Source organism: Schistocerca americana, chromosome 1, assembly GCF_021461395.2.
Source record: "Schistocerca americana isolate TAMUIC-IGC-003095 chromosome 1, iqSchAmer2.1, whole genome shotgun sequence".
NCBI classification, from domain to species: Eukaryota; Metazoa; Arthropoda; class Insecta; order Orthoptera; family Acrididae; genus Schistocerca; species Schistocerca americana.
The window spans coordinates 330315213-330336209 of record NC_060119.1 but is presented as its reverse complement, the minus strand read 5'-3'; positions in this window follow the sequence as shown (position 1 = coordinate 330336209).

Below are 20997 nucleotides of genomic sequence, written 5' to 3'. Positions count from 1 at the left end.
TAGTTGCCACAGACTCGTAAGAGAGAATGTAGACATAAATATCCGAGGAAGAAGAAAACTAATATCAATGAAAAAAGGAAGTCAACGTGGACAAATTAAATGAAAAACACACGTTCCATAGTTGTGGAAGTAACCTCGTAGGCGAGAGGTGAGAGCATGTAAAGCACCAAGGAACATCATCGAACATGATCGTTTTGCTTGTCGAGGTGTTGTGGTGTAAGGAGACATAATGTTCCATCGGTTTACTGACATCCAAATCTTTGAACACGGTACACCAACTGGTAAATGTTCCTCGTACTTCTTCCTCAGGCACGTCTTTCAGGGGTGCATTCAGCCATAGCTTCGTTTTTATGGATGACAATGCGCGACCGCATCCATTGGCGCAGGCAGAGGGGCTCTCGGAACGAGAGCATATTCGGCGACTGGAGTGACCTGTAGGTTTCCTCAACTTAAATCTCACGCGGCACGTATGGCTTGCGTTGGAGAGACCTACCGTAGCACGTGCACATGCACAAACGACCATCTAGTTGTTGTCAGCCTCGCTGGTGGAGGAATGGAGCACCCCACCAAAAAAACTCACCAGCTCGTAGCCAGTATGGGAGCACTTTGCAGAACGTTCATTGCCGTCCGTGTTGGTCACGCGCCATATTAAGAACGATGTCCCGAGGTTTGTAATTTCGCGATGACTTCAGTGTAATTATTGTGTTTGCATAAAAGTGTCATTTCTATTCGTCCCATTACGTATTTCTGTCTGGTATTTTCTGAATTACATTATAGCAGTTCATTGGATGTACGGTCCAAGTTTCATCAGGCCACGTTATTTGCCGCTAACACATCATTTGGAACATACTTTCCTCCTTACTTTCTGCTTACCAGTGTAGAAAACTGTGGTGTCACCGCCAGACCCCACACTTGCTAGGTGGTAGTTTTAAATCGGCCGCGGTCCATTAGTACATGTCGGACCCGCGTGTCGCCACTGTGTGATCGCAAACCGAGCGCTACCACAAGGCAGGTCTCGAGACACGGGATAGCACTCGCCCCAGTTGTACGGACGACTTTGCTAGCGACTAAACTGACGAAGCCTCGCTCCTTTGCCGAGCAGATAGTTAGAATAGCCTTCAGCTAAGTCCATGGCTACGACCTAGCAAGGCGCCATTTGCCTTACATAGCAATTGATACTTATCGTATAAAGCATGTCTCATCAAGAACGATGTATACAACAAGGATGGATTAAAGTTAAATATTCCGAAAGCTACATACTTTTCTTTATAGCATTCATTACGTATCCTGTTTCAGACCTCACGACATCCCTCGTGTGTTTATAGCGTGCATTGCGGTCCCCTCAAATCACACTGTGTCGGCACTTCTGTCGACACATCAAAAACATCTTCACTTGTAGAGTCACTTACGATTTACCAATTAATCTGGAGTAAAAAATATAAAACATAATATGAGGCTTGGAACTTTAATAGTGGTAAATATTTATTTAAAACTTACACAAAGGACACGCATGTTTCATAGTTTTCCTCTCCTTGAGAGTAGTCACCAGCATTGTGTATAACCCCTTGCCATCAATTTGGAATGTCGTAGGACACATTTAGCAGCGCCAGATGTGTTGATACATCGACTGGAGCGGTCTACTGCCTGACGAATCTCTGTAACAGTTCTGAAACGAATGCCATAAAGTGGTTCCTTCATCTCAAGAATCAAATCACATCGATCGACCAAATCAGTCGCAAGTTGGTGCCACACGAGACCGGGCATTGTCCTACAAAATGTTGGGCGGATCCTGCAGAATGTGACACCGTTTCTTTCTCTAAGCTGTTCATTTTTGGAACATAGCCTGCAATCCACCACAGTCCCAGGACTTAAGCTCTTGTGATTTCAACTTGATTCCTAAGGTGAAGGAAGCACTTCTTGGCATTGGTTTCTTAAATGTTACAGAGATTCGGGAAATTGACCTCTTCTCTCGAACTATCAACACAACTGGCGCTGCTAAAGCTATCCTACGAGTTCCACATCACTGACAACTGGTTATACACAATTCTGGTGACTACTCTGAAGGACAGTAAAACCTTGAAACATTTATCTGTTTTTTATAAGTTGTAAATAAACATTTGCCACTATTAAAGTTCCAACCCTCGTATTTAGACGATCATATTATTTCTACTTACATCTCAGTCCGTTAAACCAAATTCAAGTCCTACAACTACGAGAAGCGTAAGTCCTTCGTGATGTATATGCGCCATCGACGGTGAATACGATTAAGACTAAGAACTATGTCGAATGAATGATTACAGACAGGGATGTCTGAAGATGGTTGCATAGCAGTAACAACATCAAATATAGATTACGAGGTGGACAAAAGAGACATTGCAGTGCAGTGGCATAGTACCTGTTTGATCAAAGTATCTAATTTGGTGTCAACAAAGTCGGTACATTTAATAACGTTGCGAAGCGATATGAAATGAAACGAGAAAGTAAGATATATGGTAGGGAAGACGAATGGTCGTTTTCAGTTTATTGGGAGAGTTTTAGGAAATAGTGGTTCACCTGGTGCGATTTATTTTTGAGCACTGCTTGAGTGTTGGGGATCCGATCTGGTCGAACTGAAGAAAGACATCGAAGCATCAGAGGCGGGCTACTAGATTTGTTATCAGTAGGTTCGAACAGCACATAAGTGTTACTGAGATGCTTAGGGAACTCAAATCGAAATCTCTGGAGGGAAGACGACGTTCTTTTCGAGAAACACTATTGAGAAAATTTAGAGAACCGGTAGCTGAAGCTGACAGCTAAACGATTCTACTGCCGCCGACATACAATGCGCGTAAGGACCACGAAGATAAGACAGAGAAATTAGGGCTCATAGGAAGGCATATAGATCGTCGTTTTTCCCTCGCTCCATTTACGAGTGGAACAGGAAGGGAAATGACTAGCAGTGTTACAGGGTACCCCTGCCACACACCGTACGGTGGTTTGCCGAATACCTATGTAGATGTAGATGAATGTATGTGAAGAACTCCCAGCGCAGTCGCAAGATTCCATCCTAACCTGCTTAATATATCACGAATCTCACGTTATCGCTTTCTTTTACTCTTCCACGAAATTTGAATCCAATTACACTTGATACAAATCCCAATTAAATCACAGTCGCCGGCCGAAGTGGCCGTGCGGATAAAGGCGCTGCAGTCTGGAACCGCAAGACCGCTACGGTCGCAGGTTCGAATCCTGCCTCGGGCATGGATGTTTGTGATGTCCTTAGGTTAGTTAGGTTTAACTAGTTCTAAGTTCTAGGGGACTAATGACCTCAGCAGTTGAGTCCCATAGTGCTCAGAGCCATTTGAACCAAATCACAGTCTGGTTGGCTACTTGTTAGTATATACTCACGAATCTTTTTGAGTTATGTGGCTCATTCTCTCCCACACATTGGGCTACTGTTATGCTGTCGTGTCAAAACTATCTAAGATACTGGGATCTCATCTTGATTCCACTCAACTCCTCAATGTGAGAACTTACCAAGAGTTCCTTCTGATCGGGCATCAAGAATCTGATGATGGTTATCAGCGAGAATATGTTTCTTTCAGCCGCCATTTTGTTACTATTGCTCACTAGGGTTGATTGTGACCAAGTGTTTTAAGTGTTCTTTGAAACTACTAATAAACAGTGGTTAACGATGTCAAAGGAGTCATAGCAACGGATGTAGCTGAACGCGCCACAAGGAGACAGACATTTCATATGAACAAGGTAAGCGAATATATATACACTCCTGGAAATGGAAAAAAGAACACATTGACACCGGTGTGTCAGACCCACCATACTTGCTCCGGACACTGCGAGAGGGCTGTACAAGCAATGATCACACGCACGGCACAGCGGACACACCAGGAACCGCGGTGTTGGCCGTCGAATGGCGCTAGCTGCGCAGCATTTGTGCACCGCCGCCGTCAGTGTCAGCCAGTTTGCCGTGGCATACGGAGCTCCATCGCAGTCTTCAACACTGGTAGCATGCCGCGACAGCGTGGACGTGAACCGTATGTGTAGTTGACGGACTTTGAGCGAGGGCGTATAGTGGGCATGCGGGAGGCCGGGTGGACGTACCGCCGAATTGCTCAACACGTGGGGCGTGAGGTCTCCACAGTACATCGATGTTGTCGCCAGTGGTCGGCGGAAGGTGCACGTGGCCGTCGACCTGGGACCGGACCGCAGCGACGCACGGATGCACGCCAAGACCGTAGGATCCTACGCAGTGCCGTAGGGGACCGCACCGCCACTTCCCAGCAAATTAGGGACACTGTTGCTCCTGGGGTATCGGCGAGGACCATTCGCAACCGTCTCCATGAAGCTGGGCTATGGTCCCGCACACCGTTAGGCCGTCTTCCGCTCACGTCCCAACATCGTGCAGCCCGCCTCCAGTGGTGTCGCGACAGGCGTGAATGGAGGGACGAATGGAGACGTGTCGTCTTCAGCGATGAGAGTCGCTTCTGCCTTGGTGCCAATGATGGCCGTATGCGTGTTTGGCGCCGTGCAGGTGAGCGCCACAATCAGGACTGCATACGACCGAGGCACACAGGGCCAACACCCGGCATCATGGTGTGGGGAGCGATCTCGTACACTGGCCGTACACCACTGGTGATCGTCGAGGGGACACTGAATAGTGCACGGTACATCCAAACCGTCATCGGACCCATCGTTCTACCATTCCTAGACCGACAAGGGAACTTGCTGTTCCAACAGGACAATGCACGTCCGCATGTATCCCGTGCCACCCAACGTGCTCTAGAAGGTGTAAGTCAACTACCCTGGCCAGCAAGATCTCCGGATCTGTCCCCCATTGAGCATGTTTGGGACTGGATGAAGCGTCGTCTCACGCGGTCTGCACGTCCAGCACGAACGCTGGTCCAACTGAGGCGCCAGGTGAAATGGCATGGCAAGCCGTTCCACAGGACTACATCCAGCATCTCTACGATCGTCTCCATGGGAGAATAGCAGCCTGCATTGCTGCGAAAGGTGGATATACACTGTACTAGTGTCGACATTGTGCATGCTCTGTTGCCTGTGTCTATGTGCCTGTGGTTCTGTCAGTGTGATCATGTGATGTATCTGACCCCAGGAATGTGTCAATAAAGTTTCCCCTTCCTGGGACAATGAATTCACGGTGTTCTTATTTCAATTTCCAGGAGTATATATATATATATATATATATATATATATATGAATCGGTTTAGTGTATACATCTCTTGGTCTCCCTCTACGATTTTTACCCTCCACGCTGCCCTCCAATACAAAATTGGTGACCCACTGATGGCTCAGAATATGCCCTACCAAATTATCCCTTCTTCCAGTCAAGTTGTGACACAAATTTATCTTCTCTCAAATTCTATTCAATACCTCCTCATTAGTTATGTGATCTACTCATCTAATATTCAGCACTCTTTTGTAGTACCACATTTAGAACTCTTCTATTCTCTTCTTGTCTAAACTATTTATCGTCCACGTTTCACTTCCATACATGGCTACAGTCCACACAAATACTTTTAGAAACGACTTCCTGACACTTAAATCTATACTCGATGTTAACAAATTTCTCTTCTTCAGAAACGTTTATTTTGCCATTGACAGTCTACATTTTATACCCTCTCTACTTCGACCATCATCAGTTATTTTGCTCCCCAAATAGCAAAACACATTTACTACTTTAAGCGCCTCATTTCCTAATCTAATTCCTGCAGCATCACCCGACTTAATTCGGATACATTCCATTATCCTCGTTTCGCTTTTGTTTATGTTCACCTTATATTTATATCCCCCTTCAAGACACTGTCCAGTCCGTTCAGCTGCTCTTCCAGGTCCTTTGATGTCTCTGACAGAATTACATTGCCATCGGCGAACCTCAAAGTTTTTATTCCTTCTCCACGGATTTTAATTCCTACTCCGAATTTTTCTTTTGCTTCCTTTACTGCGTGGTCCGCAGGAGGTAAAATAGTGCCCCATTCGGATTTACGGACGGGGACTACTCAGGAAGACGTTGTTATCAGGAGAAAGAAAACTAGTGTTCTACGGATCGGAGCGTGAAATGTCAGATCCCTTAATCGGGCAGGAAGGTTAGAAAAATTAAAAAGGGAAGTGGATAGGTTAAAGTTAGATATAGGGGAATTAGTGAAGTTCGGTGGCAGGAGGAACAAGACTTTTGGTCAGGTGAATACAGGGTTATAAATACAAAATCAAATAGGGGTAAAGCAGGAGTAAGTTTAATAATGAATAGGAAAATAGGAATGCGAGTAACCTACTAGAAACAGCAAGAATGGGTAGCTTTGAGAGATGAAATAGTGAAGGTAGCAGAGGATCAAGTAGGTAAAAAGACGAGGGCAAATAGAAATCCTTGGGTAACAGAAGAGATATTGAATTTAATTGATGAAAGGAGAAAATACAAAAATGCAGTAAATGAAGCAGGCAAAAAAGAATACAAATGTCTCAAAAATGAGATTGACAGGAAGTGCAAAATGGCCGAGCAGGGATGGCTAGAAGACAAATGTAAGGATGTAGAGGCGCATATCACTGTGGGTAAGATAGATACTGCCTACAGAAAAATTAAAGAGATCTTTGGAGAAAAGAGAACGACTTGCATGAATATGAAGAACTCAGATGGAAATCCAGTAATAAGCAAAGAAGGGAAAGGAGAAAGGTGGGAGGAGTATATAGAGGGCCTACATAAGTGCGATGTTCTTGAGGACAATATTATAGAAATGGAAGAGAATGTAGATGAAGATGTAATGGGAGATATGATACTGCGTGAAGAGCTTTAAAGAGCACTGAAAGATCTAAGTCGAAACAAGGCCCCGGGAGTAAACAACATTCCATTAGACCTACTGACAGTCTTGGGAGAGTCATGCCTTACAAAACTCTGCCATGTGGTAAGCAAGATGTTGAGATGGGCGAAATATCCTCGAACCTCAAGAAGAATATAATAATTCCAATCCCAAAGAAAGCAGGTCCTAACAAATGTGAAAATTACCGAACTATCTGCTTAATAAGTCACGGCTGCGAAATACTAACACGAATTATTTACAGACGAATGGAAAAACTGGTAGAAGCCGACCACGGGGAAGATCAGTTTGGATTCCGTAGAAATATTGGAACACGTGACGTAATACTGACCCTACGACTCATCTTAGAAAATAGATTAATGGAAGCAAACCTACTTTTCTAGCATTTGTACACTTAGATCCTATGCTGCCTTCACTATTTCATCTCTGAAAGCTACCCATTCTTCTTCTACTGTAATTACTTCCCCCATTCTTGTCAATCATTCTCTAATACCTTCTTGAAACTCTCTACAACCTCTGGTTCTTTCAGTTTATCCAGGTCCCATCTCCTCAAATTACCACCTTTTTGCAGTTTCTTCAGTTTTAATCTACAGTTCATAACCAATAGATTGTGGCCAGAGTCCACACCTGCCCCTGGAAATGTCTTACAATTTAAAAGCTGGTTCCTGAATCTGTGTCTTACCATTATATAATCTATCTCAGACCTTCCAGTATTTCCAGACCTCTTCCTTTTATACAACCTTCTTTCATGATTCTTAAACCACGTGTTAGCTATGATTAAGTTATGCTCTGTGGAAAATTCTACCAGGCAGCTTCCTCTTTCATTCCTTACTCCATTCCATATTCACCTTCTACGTTTCCTTCTCTTCCTTTTCCTACTGTCGAGTTCCAGTCACCCATGACTATTAAATTTTCGTATCCCTTCACTATCTGAATAATTTCTTTTATCTCATCATACACTTCATCAATCTCTTCGTCATCTGCGGAGCTGGTTGGCATATAAACTTGTACTATCGTGGTAGGCGTGGGCTTCGTATCTATCATGGCCAGAATAATGCGTTCACTATGCTGCTTTTAGTAGCTTACCCGCATTCTTATTTTCCTACTTATTATTAAACCTACTCCTGCATTACCCCTACTTGGTTTTGTATTTATAGCCCTGTATTCACCTGATCAGAAGTCTTGTTCCTCCTGCCACCGAACTTCACCCATTCCCACTATATCTAACTTTTCCTATCCATTTCCCTTATTAACATTATCAGGTTGCCCTCCATTCAGAAGCTGTTGAACGCAGCGACTGTTATTGATTTGTAAATTATAGATTTCAGCTATCAGTCGTCCTTTTGAAATTTATTGGCTGATCTAGATTTCAGCTAGAAACTAGCCATTCTCAATGCACTATCATTTTTGATCAATGCATGTAATGCCTGTTGGTCGGGCTTCATTCACAGTTCATTGAATACTGTGAATGATAGTGCATTGAGAGTGGCTAATTTATAGCTGAAATCTAGATCTGTCAATAAATTTCAAAAGGACGACTGATAGCTGAAATCTATGATTTACTTTTTAGCTTTCTTGTCCTACCTGCCCGATTAAGGGGTCTGACATTCCACGCTCCGATCCGTAGAACGCCAGTTTTCATTCTCCTGATAACAACGTTCTTATGAGTATCCCCGTACGGAGATCCGAATGGGGGACTATTTTACCCCCAGAATATTTTACCCAAGAGGACGCCATCATCATTTAACCATACAGTAAAGCTGCATGCCCTCGGGAAAAATTACGGCTGTAGTTTCCCCTTGCTTTCAGCCGTACGCAGTACCAACACAGTAAGGCCGTTCTGGTTAGTGTTACAAGGCCACATCAGTCAATCATCCAGACCGTCGCCCCTGCGACTATTGAAAAGGCTGCTGCCCCTCTTCAGGAACCAGACGTTTGTCTGGCTTCTCAACAGATACCCCTCCGATGTGGTTGCATCTACGGTACGGCTATCCTTATCTTTCTCCGCAGGACGGCCACAGCAGATGTCGAGGCTATAAAGAACAACTTTAATAACTACGTGTACTGCGATTAAATGTTTTCATATTGCTATTGTAGCCTGCACAAGGGGTCTGAATCTCGAAATATGTTCTTTTGCAAAAAGAAAATAAATAGGTCAACAAAAGAAGCGACTGTCAATAAAATTCTTCCGGGTTGTTGGCTGCATAGTCAATGTATATGTCAGCTGATTGCAGCCCTGAGGAAGGCAATTTGCAATAGTGGCCGAAACGTTGGGAAGTTTCATATATTGACAATGTGGTCAACAGCCCAGAATATTTTACTGCCAGTAACAACAGCCGCGGAAGCCTTCTCTTACAAAATATGCGATGGGAATGGTGTCTGGAAATTTTTTTCATACTATTTAAACAGTCGGTCGGTTAACAGTCAATACGGCTTTAAATAGACTTAAGAGAAATGATGAGAGGTCATAGGATTTATCGACCTAGAAAAAGCATTCGTTGATTTAAATGGCATAAGATGTTCGAAATTCTGTAAAAAAATAGATCTATGCTAGGAGAAGATGGGTAATTTGCAATAATTATAAGAAGAAAGAGGGAGCAATAAAAATGCAGGACCAAAAATATAGTGCCCGTCTTTCAATGGTGTAAGACAGGGATGCAGTCTTTCGCCCCTACTGTTCAATCCACGCATCGAAGAAAAAGGAAAAAATGACGGAAATAGAAGAAGACTACAGAATGGAATGAACAATCTAATAAGCAAAAGCTGTGAATGCCACTAAAATGATGGATTTTATTCCAAATTCGGGTAAGGACCAAATCACATTTTAGTTCTGTAGAAATATTGTTTTTCTGTCAGCATTACTAAGTCCCTGCAGTTGCAATACAACAAAAGGAATGCGTTAATGTCATGGTGCAGTTATAACATTTGCCTCCAAGGTAGAGGGAAAAATAGAATAGGTCACGCAGACAATTTACGGATGTCTTGACTGACAGGATGGGGCTAACGAGTTCTCACTAAATATCAAATTGAAATGACAACACAGTGCTGGTGAGAGGAGCACCTTAATGTTTGTTGTTGTCGTGAATGGAGAAATTAAAAGGATTAGTGGGGGGGATATTGGGACAACGGGTCATCCATCTAAGTCACCAGAGTGTGCATCCATATTCTTAGCATCAAAGCCTCATGCAAGTCCAGATCAATATTGATAAACGACAACTAAAGAAATGCTGGTCCTATGGTCCATTCAGCTACCAGGTCTACACACTTTTTTCGTTGGTTCGCAGATGTCCTGATGCTTCCGACCTTGGTTCTTAATCAGGAATACTATCGTATTCCTTCTAACGACATTACGGAGTTTGCTACTGAATATTTACTTAGGTGCCATTTAGTCTTTCCACGGGATGCCATGCTACGGAAGAAGCAAGTTGAGCGTTTATGGCAAGTACTTAAGTGATTCAGGAAGGCAGGATTAACCACTAAGTCGGATGTAGTTAAGGTTGCATGTCTAGAAATGTCATTTTAAATGCTGATTGTGTCTCCGGGAGAGATACGAGTAGATCTCAAACTTACTAAGGCGGTAGGAGAATTTCCAACACCTTGGAAATGCTTAGTTGATAGTGTGATTCGTTGGCATGGTCAATTCCTTCAAAAAAGTTTGAATTCGACTCAGGCTTGTGGTGCTATTTCTTGGCTTGTAGAAGAATAAGCTAACGTTTGAGTGGAAAGAATCGCAATAGGCGGCGTTCGTGGCATTAAGAATGCTCTCGGAGGTGCTCCCGTTTTAGCTATCCCTGCCTTTAGAAGACCTTTCATTGTGCAAACTAATGTATCCCTGTCAGGAGTAGCAGACATGATTTTGCAGGAATATTCGGTAGGCAGTGTTACGTGAACCGAGGGAATTAGCATCGCTAGAAAAGAAATATGCCGCTAATGACCTCGAGACTTCAGCAGTTCTGTTTGCACTGTATAAGTTCTGGTTCTACCTAGAATACAAAATATTTTAGCGTGGGACCGACAACCAGGCTCTGAGTTAGGTGCTAGTCAGGGCTAGGCACACGGAAAGATAGAGCAGCTGTAGGAGGACAGCAGTGGCTGTCATGTAACACCGAATCAGAGCAGTGATTCAAAACCGATGAAGATGAAGGGGCAACTGTTTTGGAAGGCTGAAAATTATGGACATCGATGATTTTGAGACTAAACTTACAATGTTATTGTACTAATGAAGCGAGGGCTCTGAAAGCCGGCAGGGTAGCTCAGCCGGCACGGTAGCTCAGCGTGTTCAGTCAGACAGCTGGGTTGTCCTCTATAATAAAAAACTGAGTTGAAGGATCAACAACGAACTTGAACGGATGTCATGTGACGTCCGCAAAGAAAAAAAAGAAAAAAAAAAGTGTTCGATCAGAGGGCTCACTGCTCTCTCTAATAAAAAAAACTGAGTGAATGGATTAAAGATCAACTTGAGCAGGTGTCATAGGACATCCACCCCGAAGAAATGCAGTGAACAATAACAATCAAAATGAGATCAACAGAAAAGTGGAAGTAGGGTCTTTGAGTAGTAATGGAAACGTCAGTCCAGGCTTCGAAACTCACCACTGCTTAAATTTTGGCTAATAATCAGCATTGGCGGCCGAAGACTTCCGGCATGAGAAGTCATCCTCATTCTGCCAACGGCCTTGTCAAAGAGGGCGGATGAGTGGACAGAGGTTCAGGGCACTCTCTTGTCCTTGGGGTGAGAAACTGCCCCTAAAGGCTGAAGAATCAGCAATGACCAAAGTGATGAGAATGCAGAAGGCAATGGAAACCACTGCTTTAATGACACATGACATATATCCACATGACATGTTACCTGCAACTGAGAAAGTGTCTTGATAATCTCTCCATTGGCAAAAGATTCCGGAATAGTCCCCCATTCGGATCTCTGAGAGGGAACTACCAAGGGAGAGGTGACCGTGAGAAAAAGACGGAAAAACCAATGGACGTATAACATTCTATGGGTCTGGGTCAGAGGGTGGAATGTCAGAAGCTCGAACGTGGTAGGGAAGCTAGAAAATCTGAAAAGGGAAATACAAAGGCACAATCAAGATATAGTAGGGAACAGTAAGTGAAATAGAAAGAAGACAATAGATGAATATAGAGTAATATCAACAGCAGTAGAAAATGATGTAACGGGAGTAGGATTCATTATGAATAGGAAGGTAGGGGAGAGAGTGTGCTACTGTGACCAGTTCAGTGATAGGGTTGTTCTCATCAGAATCATCAGCAAACCAACACCCACAATGATTGTTCACGTGTAAATGCCTACATCACAAGCAGAAGAGGAGGAGATACAGAAAGTATAAGAGGATATTGAAAGGGTAATACAATATGTAAAGGGAGATGAAAATCTAATAGTCATGGGGGATTGGAATGCAGTTGTAGGGGAAGGAGCATAGGAAAAGGTTACAGGAGAGTATGGGATTGGGACAAGGAATGAGAGAGGAAAGAGGCGTTGAGTTCTGAAATAAATTTCAGCTAGTATAAGGAATACTTTGTTCGAGAACCACAAGAGGAGGAGGTACTCCTGGAAAAGGCCGGATGATACGGGAAGCTTTCAGTTAGATTACATCATGCTCAGACAGAGATTCCGAAATCATATACTGGAACAAAGATGTAGCTAGGAGTAGATGTAGATTCAGATCACAATGTAATTGTGATGTGGATTAGGCTGACGTTTAAGAGAGTAGTCAGGAAGAATCAATGGGCAAAGAAGTGGAATACGGAAGTACTAAGGAATGATGAGATACTCTTGAAGATATCTAAGACTGTAGATACAGCAGCAAGGAATAGCTCAGTAGGCAGTACTATTGAAGAGGAATTGACAATTTTAAAAAAAGGCAATTACAGAAGTTGGAAAGAAAAACATAAGTACAAAGAAGGTAACTGCGAAGAATCCATGGGTATCAGAAGAAATGCTTCAGGTGATCGATGAAAGAAAGAAGTACGAAAATGTTTATTGAAATTCAGGAATACGGAAATACAAGTCACTGAGGAATGAAATAAGTAGGAAGCAAATAGTAGCTTAGACGAAATAAGTCCATGAAAAGTCTGAAGAAATCGAAAAACAAATGATTGTCTGAAGGACTGACTCACCATACAGGGAAGTCAAAACAACCTCCGGTGAAATTAAAGGCAAGGGTGGTTACATTGAGACTCCAACGGGAATTTCACTGTTAAATGCAGAGCAGAGAGTGGACAGGTGGAAAGGATACATTGAAAACCTATGTGATGAGCAAGCTTTGTCTGAATTTGAAAGAGTTTTGGAGGTCTAAAGATGAAATAACGTAGACGGGATAGATAACATTCCCCCAGAATTTCTGAAATCATTTGGAGAAGTGGAAACAAAGCAACTACTCACGTTGGTGTGTAGAATGTATGAGTCTGGCACAATACCATCTAACTTTCATAAAAATATCATCCACACGTTTTCGACGACTGCAAGAACTGAAAAGACCGAGAATTATCGCACAATCAGCTTAACAGTTCATGCATCAAAATTGCTAACACGGACAATATACAGAAGAATGGGAAAGAAAACTAAGGATGTCTTAGACGACGATCAGTTTGGCTTTAGGAAAGCTAAAGGCATTTCTGACGTTGCAGTTGATAATGGAAGCAAAACTAAAGAAAGAACAAGACACGTTCATAGGTTTTGTCGATCTAGAAAAAGCGTTCGACGATGTAAATTGTGAGAAAAATAGGGATGAGTTATAGGGAGAGACGGATAGTACACAATATGCACAAAAGCCAAGAGGGAATAATAAGAGTGCACGACCAAGAATGAAGTACTCGTATTAAAAGGGGTATAAGGCATGGATGCAGTCTTTCACCCCTACCGTTCTATCTGTATATCAAAGAAGCAGTGATGGAAATAAAGGAGAGGTTCAGGAGTGGGATTAAAATTCTAGGTGAAATGATATCAGTGATACGATTCGCTGATGACATTGCTATCCTGAGTGAAACTGAGGAAGAATTACATGATCTGCTAAATGGAATGAACAGTCTAACGACAACCGCATATGGGATGAGATTGTCGAAGAAAGACGAGAGTAGTGAGAAGTAGCTGAAATGAAAACAACGAGAAACTTAAGATGAAGACCGATGGTCAAGAAGTAGATGAAGTCAAGGAATTCTACTTCCTAGGCAACAAAAGAACCAATGACGGACGGAGCAAGGAGGACTTCAAAAGCAGGTTACCACTGGCAAAAAGGGCATTTCTGGCCAAGAGAAGTCTACTAATATCAAGCATAGGCCTTAATTTGAGGAAGAAATTTCTGAGAATGTACGTTTGGAGCAGAGCATTGTATGGTAGCGAAACATGGATTGTGGGACAACCGGAACAGAAGAGAATTGATGCATTTAAGTTGTAGTGCTAAAGATGAAATTTGAAATTATATCGGTTGATAAGGCAAGGAATAAGAAGTTTTTGCGCAGAATCGGAGTGGAAATGAATATGTGGAAAACGCTGACAACAATAAGGGGCAGGATAACAGGACACCGTGTTACGATGTAAGGGAATGACATCCATGATACTAGATGGAGCTGTAGAAGGCAAAAGCTATAGAGGAAGACAGTGACTGGAACATATCCAGCAAATAATTGAGGACGTAGGTTGCGGGTTCTACTGTGAGATGAAGAGGTTGTCGAGGAGGGGAACTCGGGCCACATCAAACCAGTAAGAAAATTGATAACTCAAAAAAAAGAAATGAAGTCTCATGTTAGCAATAGCGCGTAAACCATCTCCAAAAGCCATTAAATCAAATGATCTGAATATGTTACTGCCGAAAGTGCATTATGAGTCATACATGTACAGGACTGGTAGTTAATATGGCTGGATATTATGAGCCTAGACATTTCTTGGATGCCTGTTAAGAGTTCAAACACACCTCTCGAAACCAGTTTTTCACTATTTTGTAACTTTCTCTTGCCCAAGCCAGGTGAAGCAAAAAGAATGTACCTCAATACAAAGAAGGTTAGTTTAACGCCTTCCAAAATTAGTGATAGTTGATACTCGACAATGCTACTGCTAAGTTTTTAAAGAAACTATAGTTTTTTCAAGAGAGAGATTCAGACTGGGCACTGAAAGATATAGTTCAACTGTGCGATAACGTTAATGAAAATAAAAGGTTCTTTTGCAGGACATTACAAGAAACTGTCAAAAGTGACAGCAAATAAAACCACAGTCATAAATGTTCTGCGAAGGACAATGCCTGTTTTAAGTGTCAATTTTAATACGTTTATACCTCATAAATAATCATGCAGATCTTAAATCTACATATTGACCACATACAAAGAAATTAAACTTTGTTAAGATACCATTGCCTACCGAGCTTATGCGTGTTCTCACTTTTCAAAGTGCCCTACGAAAACGCTTCGGTTAACGCCCATGATATCGAATATTCTTGTTATGAGTGGATACTTGTACATGACAAGAAAGAGGAGAGAGAATTTTGGGTTGTACGTTGTTACGTTGCGAAGTACATCTAAATACAGGGTGATTATAATTAAACTTTCAGAACATTGTAAGAATAACACGTCTGGTCAGAATGACAAGAAAATTGCAAAGAAGTATTATCGGAGAAGAGGGAAAACGTATGACAGAAGAAAAAACTAGTGTGTGGTCATTAGATGGCGCTGTATTTGTCAGAATACCCAAATGAAAACACCTGTCACGCGCACGACCCTTTGAAGTTGGTATAAACACGCCAGGTACATGGCTTTCCGTCCTTTCGCATTTGCGACGTTCGCCATGACTGTCTCAAGGAAGAATCGCGCTCTGATTGTAAAGCTGTATTACAAGAATGATGACTGTGCACATGTCGCTCTGCAGAAGTTCCGGACACGAAAGGCTTTGAAAAAAGGTGGTCTGATAACTGCCGTGAGTCTGGAGAAAATGATTCGGAAATTTGAAAAGACGGGTTCTCTTGGTGTGCAACCTGGTGGGGGAAGAAACGAATTGATTGGACATCAGTGGACACAGTGGCCACAGCAATGCAGGAGACGAATGGTGGCGTGCAAACGTGTAGTGCACGGAGAATTGCCCGAACATTGTACATCCTCGTGAGCACGGTGCGTAAAATCCTACGCAACGTCCTTCTCTGCTATCCATTCACCATTAGAAACGTGCACGAGTTGCAGCAAGGGAGAGCTTTGCTTTAGAATTTGTTGCTCGCATAGAAGTGGACAATGATTGACCGTGGAAGATTTTGTCGACAGACGAAGACCACTTCCATCTGACAGGATATGTCAAAATTGTCGAATATAGGTAACGGAAGGTCCACATGCAAATCAGCCAGTACCACTTCATCCCGAAAAAGGCCACTGTGTGGTGCAGGTTTACGGCATCATTTATCATAGGACCATATTGTTTCGACAGAGACACGTGCTTCCGGTCTCGTTACCTGTAGCGTCACTGGTAAGCGCTGTGTCTTTTGCGCAACCACGTCATTCCAGCTCTCCAACAGCGCGGATGTGTGGATGGGATCATTTTTATGCAAGATGGCGCACCTCCGCTCATTGCAAATCCAATTAAGCAGCTGCTGAACCACCATTTCGGGAAACTCTAGAATTATCAGCCTCACCTGGCTATGGGGCTATCTGAAAAATGTCGTGTTCAGTGTTCCGATTGCAAAATTAGCTGCACTGAAGGCAAGCATTGCGCAACACATTCTGAACGTGACCCCGGACACAATTCGATAAATTGTGGAACATGCTGTTTCTCGATTTCAGTTTGTTACAGAAAACGATGGTCAGCGTATTGAACACGTTTTGAACCAGTCACGCGGAAACTAATAATCAGATTTGATTGTGATTGATGCTTTTTATGCGGTTTTGGGCCTCAGGACAATTAAAAACAGATTTTTCCCATCTGATGTGATATGATCTTGCTGTGGTGGATCGGCTTACGTAACTAACACTGTCACATATGTACACCCATGCACCCATTAGTACAGTTTGCTTAACATCAGACGTACACGTTAGGCATTGTTTTATGATCCATTTGTCATTTGTAGTCGATCACTATTGACTAATGATACTTCCAGAGCTATCTATTGCTACATTTTATATATATTTATTTTTCTTCTGCCATGCGGTTTCCTCATTCTCCGATAATATTCCGTTGCAATTTGACGTTATTCTGACCAGTGGTGTTATTTATACAGTGGTTTGAACGTTTAACTTTAATTGTAATCACCCTGTATATCAAGGTTGCAAGTTGGTAATAAAGATACTTGCCATTTCTATTGGATTAGAACCTTTCAAGGCTACCAAATAGCAGTATTGCTACTCACTGTAGCTCTATTATAATACGAGCTTTGTCCAGAAACTAAGATCCGATCGGTCGCGAAATGGACACCACAGTGAAAACCCAATGAAGCTTTGCACACACGTATTGGGTAGTGTCTCTAGTATGACCGGCGATCGCATCAAGATGCTCTTTTCAGTTGTGACCGCACTGTGAGCGAGTAAAGGTGCCCAGAACAACGATGTCTCCCGCCATGTAGGAGGACCCGCTCCGAGGCTTCGCCTTAATGAATGCAGCCCACCTAACACAACTGACACACACTTCCTTCTTCATGACAATTCTCAGCCGCACTCTATAGGGGCAGTGAAGACGCTCTTGAAGCCTTTTCGATGGGAAGTGTTTGATCTCCCACAACGCAGCCCTAACTGCCTCGCCCGAGTATCGTCTCTGTTCACATGAAACGCTGGTTACGAAGACAACACTTGAGTGCAGGCTATGTGCTATAGACCAGCATAGAGAATTATCGCAGAGCACATGCAGTTACCTTCTGTGACGATGGTGTTGGAAATTTGGTATAACGCTCCGACATGTGTGTAAGTCGGAGTGACAACTATGTAGAGAAGTATCTGGAAAGTGTAGCTAACTCTTGCAATTAAAATGTCCCTGATTTTCACTGTAGGTTCCATTTATCGACCGGTCGGAACTAACTTTCGGGAAAATCCTCGTATATGAGCATCGCCTGTGTTAGTTTCATTCCAGAGAAAAATTAGAGACCCATGTAGCTGACTGCACACAGTTGAATCCGGTTAAGATTATGCTGGCTGTTGGCATCAGGGAGTTTACAAAAAGTAGTAAATTTAGCAACAAACTGCAGCTGTCATTTGTAATTTATGATGACTCGGAAGTCTATTAAAATCCTTTGCGACGTGCATTCGTAGCAGTAACTCTAGTTTGTGTTCCAGTATGGTGCATGTACGAGCACATACGCTGTGGCCATGACTGTGTTAATTTCGAATTTAAATTGCACAGAGGCAGCAATTGCATTAAATGGTTCACTGAATAGCTTTATGTAATCGCTGAAATTATGAATGAGTTTTTATTGCAAAATAAAAAGATAGAAAATAATTCTGAAGAAGAATTAGCGTTACGCTTATCAGAGGCTGTGACGGGACAAAAGTTTTGAGTGGCATCACGCACTTTTATTCGGTTCAGCATATTATCTTAGCAGTTGGCAATAATTAAATACGCGATGAATGGTTATAAATGTTCTTATGTTCTGTAACTTAAGTCTCTATGTGTGCAAATGTTGTAGAAAAGCTAGCTATCGACCGCGCTTGACAGAACGAGCAAGTTGCGACAGTCTCTCTTCGCGCGAGCAGCAGCAGACATCAGCTGTCCGAGTCAGAAATATCATTACATGGAGTTTTTGGGATTTAGAAGTTCAGTTCTGATTTGAGTCTTGCTAAGGAAGCCTACACTAGAGCTGGTAGGACCAAGCTCTAATTAATTATCATGTCTAACTATATCTAACAGTCACCGAGAAAGACAGATTGCGGATATAGGTGAGATCGCGGTTAATAAATTGTGTGAGAATATCGTCAAGAGGATTTATTGAATTATTGAGTTAGTATTCGGTCGGTATTGTCGATCAGAACATACTATTATCGGCTTGTTGAACGTGTTTAGCACTGGGTCTGCTTCAATTGGTATCGTACCGCGTGAGAAGCTAGGATACGTTAAACTAATTCATTTGAGTTTCTTTTGGGTCGTAGGGCGAAGCGATTTTTGCTAAGACAAATATGTGGAGGAATTGATTAACTGATGCTGCAATAGCGTGGACAAAGTCTATTACAGTTCGCGTGGTGCACAAGGCGACGGGCTATCGTGGTTGTTGTAAAGTTACGCTCTAATTCCGGTGAAACTGTGGTCCATATTTGGAAAAGTTGATGTTTGAAGATGTTAGTCAGTAATTGGACTGGCCTTAGAGTGCGATTTGTGGTATTGCTGGTGCGCACAAGACCCTAAAAGTCGCTGTGGTTTACGTTGGTGGATGTTGTGTTACGCACTCTCTAAGGTAAATGAGCGGTTGTGGTATTGTATGATTTTGGGACGCCCACTCTGAGGTAGCTGTGTTAAGTTCAAATGGTTCAAATGGCTCTGAGCACTATGGGACTCAACTGCTGAGGTCATTAGTCCCCTAGAACTTAGAACTAGTTAAACCTAACTAACCTAGGGACATCACAAACATCCATGCCCGAGGCAGGATTCGAACCTGCGACCGTAGCGGTCTTGCGGTTCCAGACTGCAGCGCCTTTAACCGCACGGCCACTTCGGCCGGCAGCTGTGTTAAGTGATTTATGTTGGTGTGTATATTTGAGTGTGCACTACAGGGCTAGTGGTGTAATAATTGTGATTTTGTGTACCGTTGAGTTAAAGTCTCAATTGGTGATTTATAAAGCCAGGAACCAGAATCGGCATGATATATGTAAAATAAGACATACCTATTGTTGCCCTTAAAATTTGTGACACTAGTTTTTCAAAATAGACAATGTGCTCTAGCGGAACCAATTAATGTTAGTCGACGATATTCCATTGCTTGGTGAGGTGACGAGTGGAAAATTTAATTTACAGACTGTTAGAGGGAACTCGATTACATGATTGCCATCTCCTGAAGTGGATGGGCCTTGATTGTTGTATTAAAGTTAGTACAAAAGTGGTGGTGACACATAGGATTTTAGTTTTGTTTTGTCTTTCCTGTAGCTATTTTCGTGGGATGTAGATTTTTTTGAATGTCATTCGTTCACATGTAAGTTATATGTGTAATATTTATTTGATTCAAATAAAGAAAAGTTAAACTGAACTCTGACCTCGGAGGCTAATTCTACAATGGAAAGAACTGAATCCAGACTGAAAGATTATTCTACAATGGAAAAGATTGAATCCAAACTGTAAGATACGTAAGTTGTGTAAACATTAAAGAGCTACATTGATGCTAAGTAGTTACAAGCCAGTCTTGCAGAGATAAATCACCTATTCCAGGTCAGAGAGCTAAACGCAAAGAATCAATATCATATTGCGATTTTATTACGGTTTTAAAAATCAATAACTAGAGAGAAAATTTTTTATTACATTTTATTAAGAAAAAGACAAGGTTGTTAAGTTCTTTATTCACGTAACAGTTATTTTAAGGATTAAACAGACAGAAATAAGGGGAAAAAACCAGAAATAACACATATCGTAAGAGAATTAACAGTATCGCAAAGATAGCTATTTCTATATCACTGTTTTACAATGAAATTATAACTTTGGTTGCTACGTTCGGAATTATCGTAATAACAAACGGTTTATGACATTTTGCTGAACAGGGGTGTAAGAAATTGAGATTTACTGTAAGTATGTGAAACGTTGGTAGTGAGTGAAAGATCTTCGCATAGTAAACTATGTCGATCGTTAGCGTGAATGACGCAAATAACCAGTGGTAGCTATAGTTACTGTATTTAGTGTTATAAGTTGTTTGATTTCAGTAGGAAGTCTTAATCACTTAAAAACGCCATAATCGGTGAAAGTTGTGAATTAGATCGTAGCAATTTTACTGACAATGGTTGATCTGTTGTTGTCAATAGCAGCCCACGTTACGGCTCATTGAACGAGCGTATTTAGGTTTCAGATAACGTGCAGTGTGCACAAGATTTAATTAAATCCTAATTACTATAACGATAAATACTAATACTAAGGTGTGTTGACCCTTTACTACTTTAACGCATTGCAATACTATTGACAAGTGTTGTATTGACAGTGTGTCTCAATATGGGCATGTGACCTGTGTACTTCAGCTTTAATCGTATGATTAATTTGTGCGCATTTCCTATTACATTCACTCAATTAAATAGC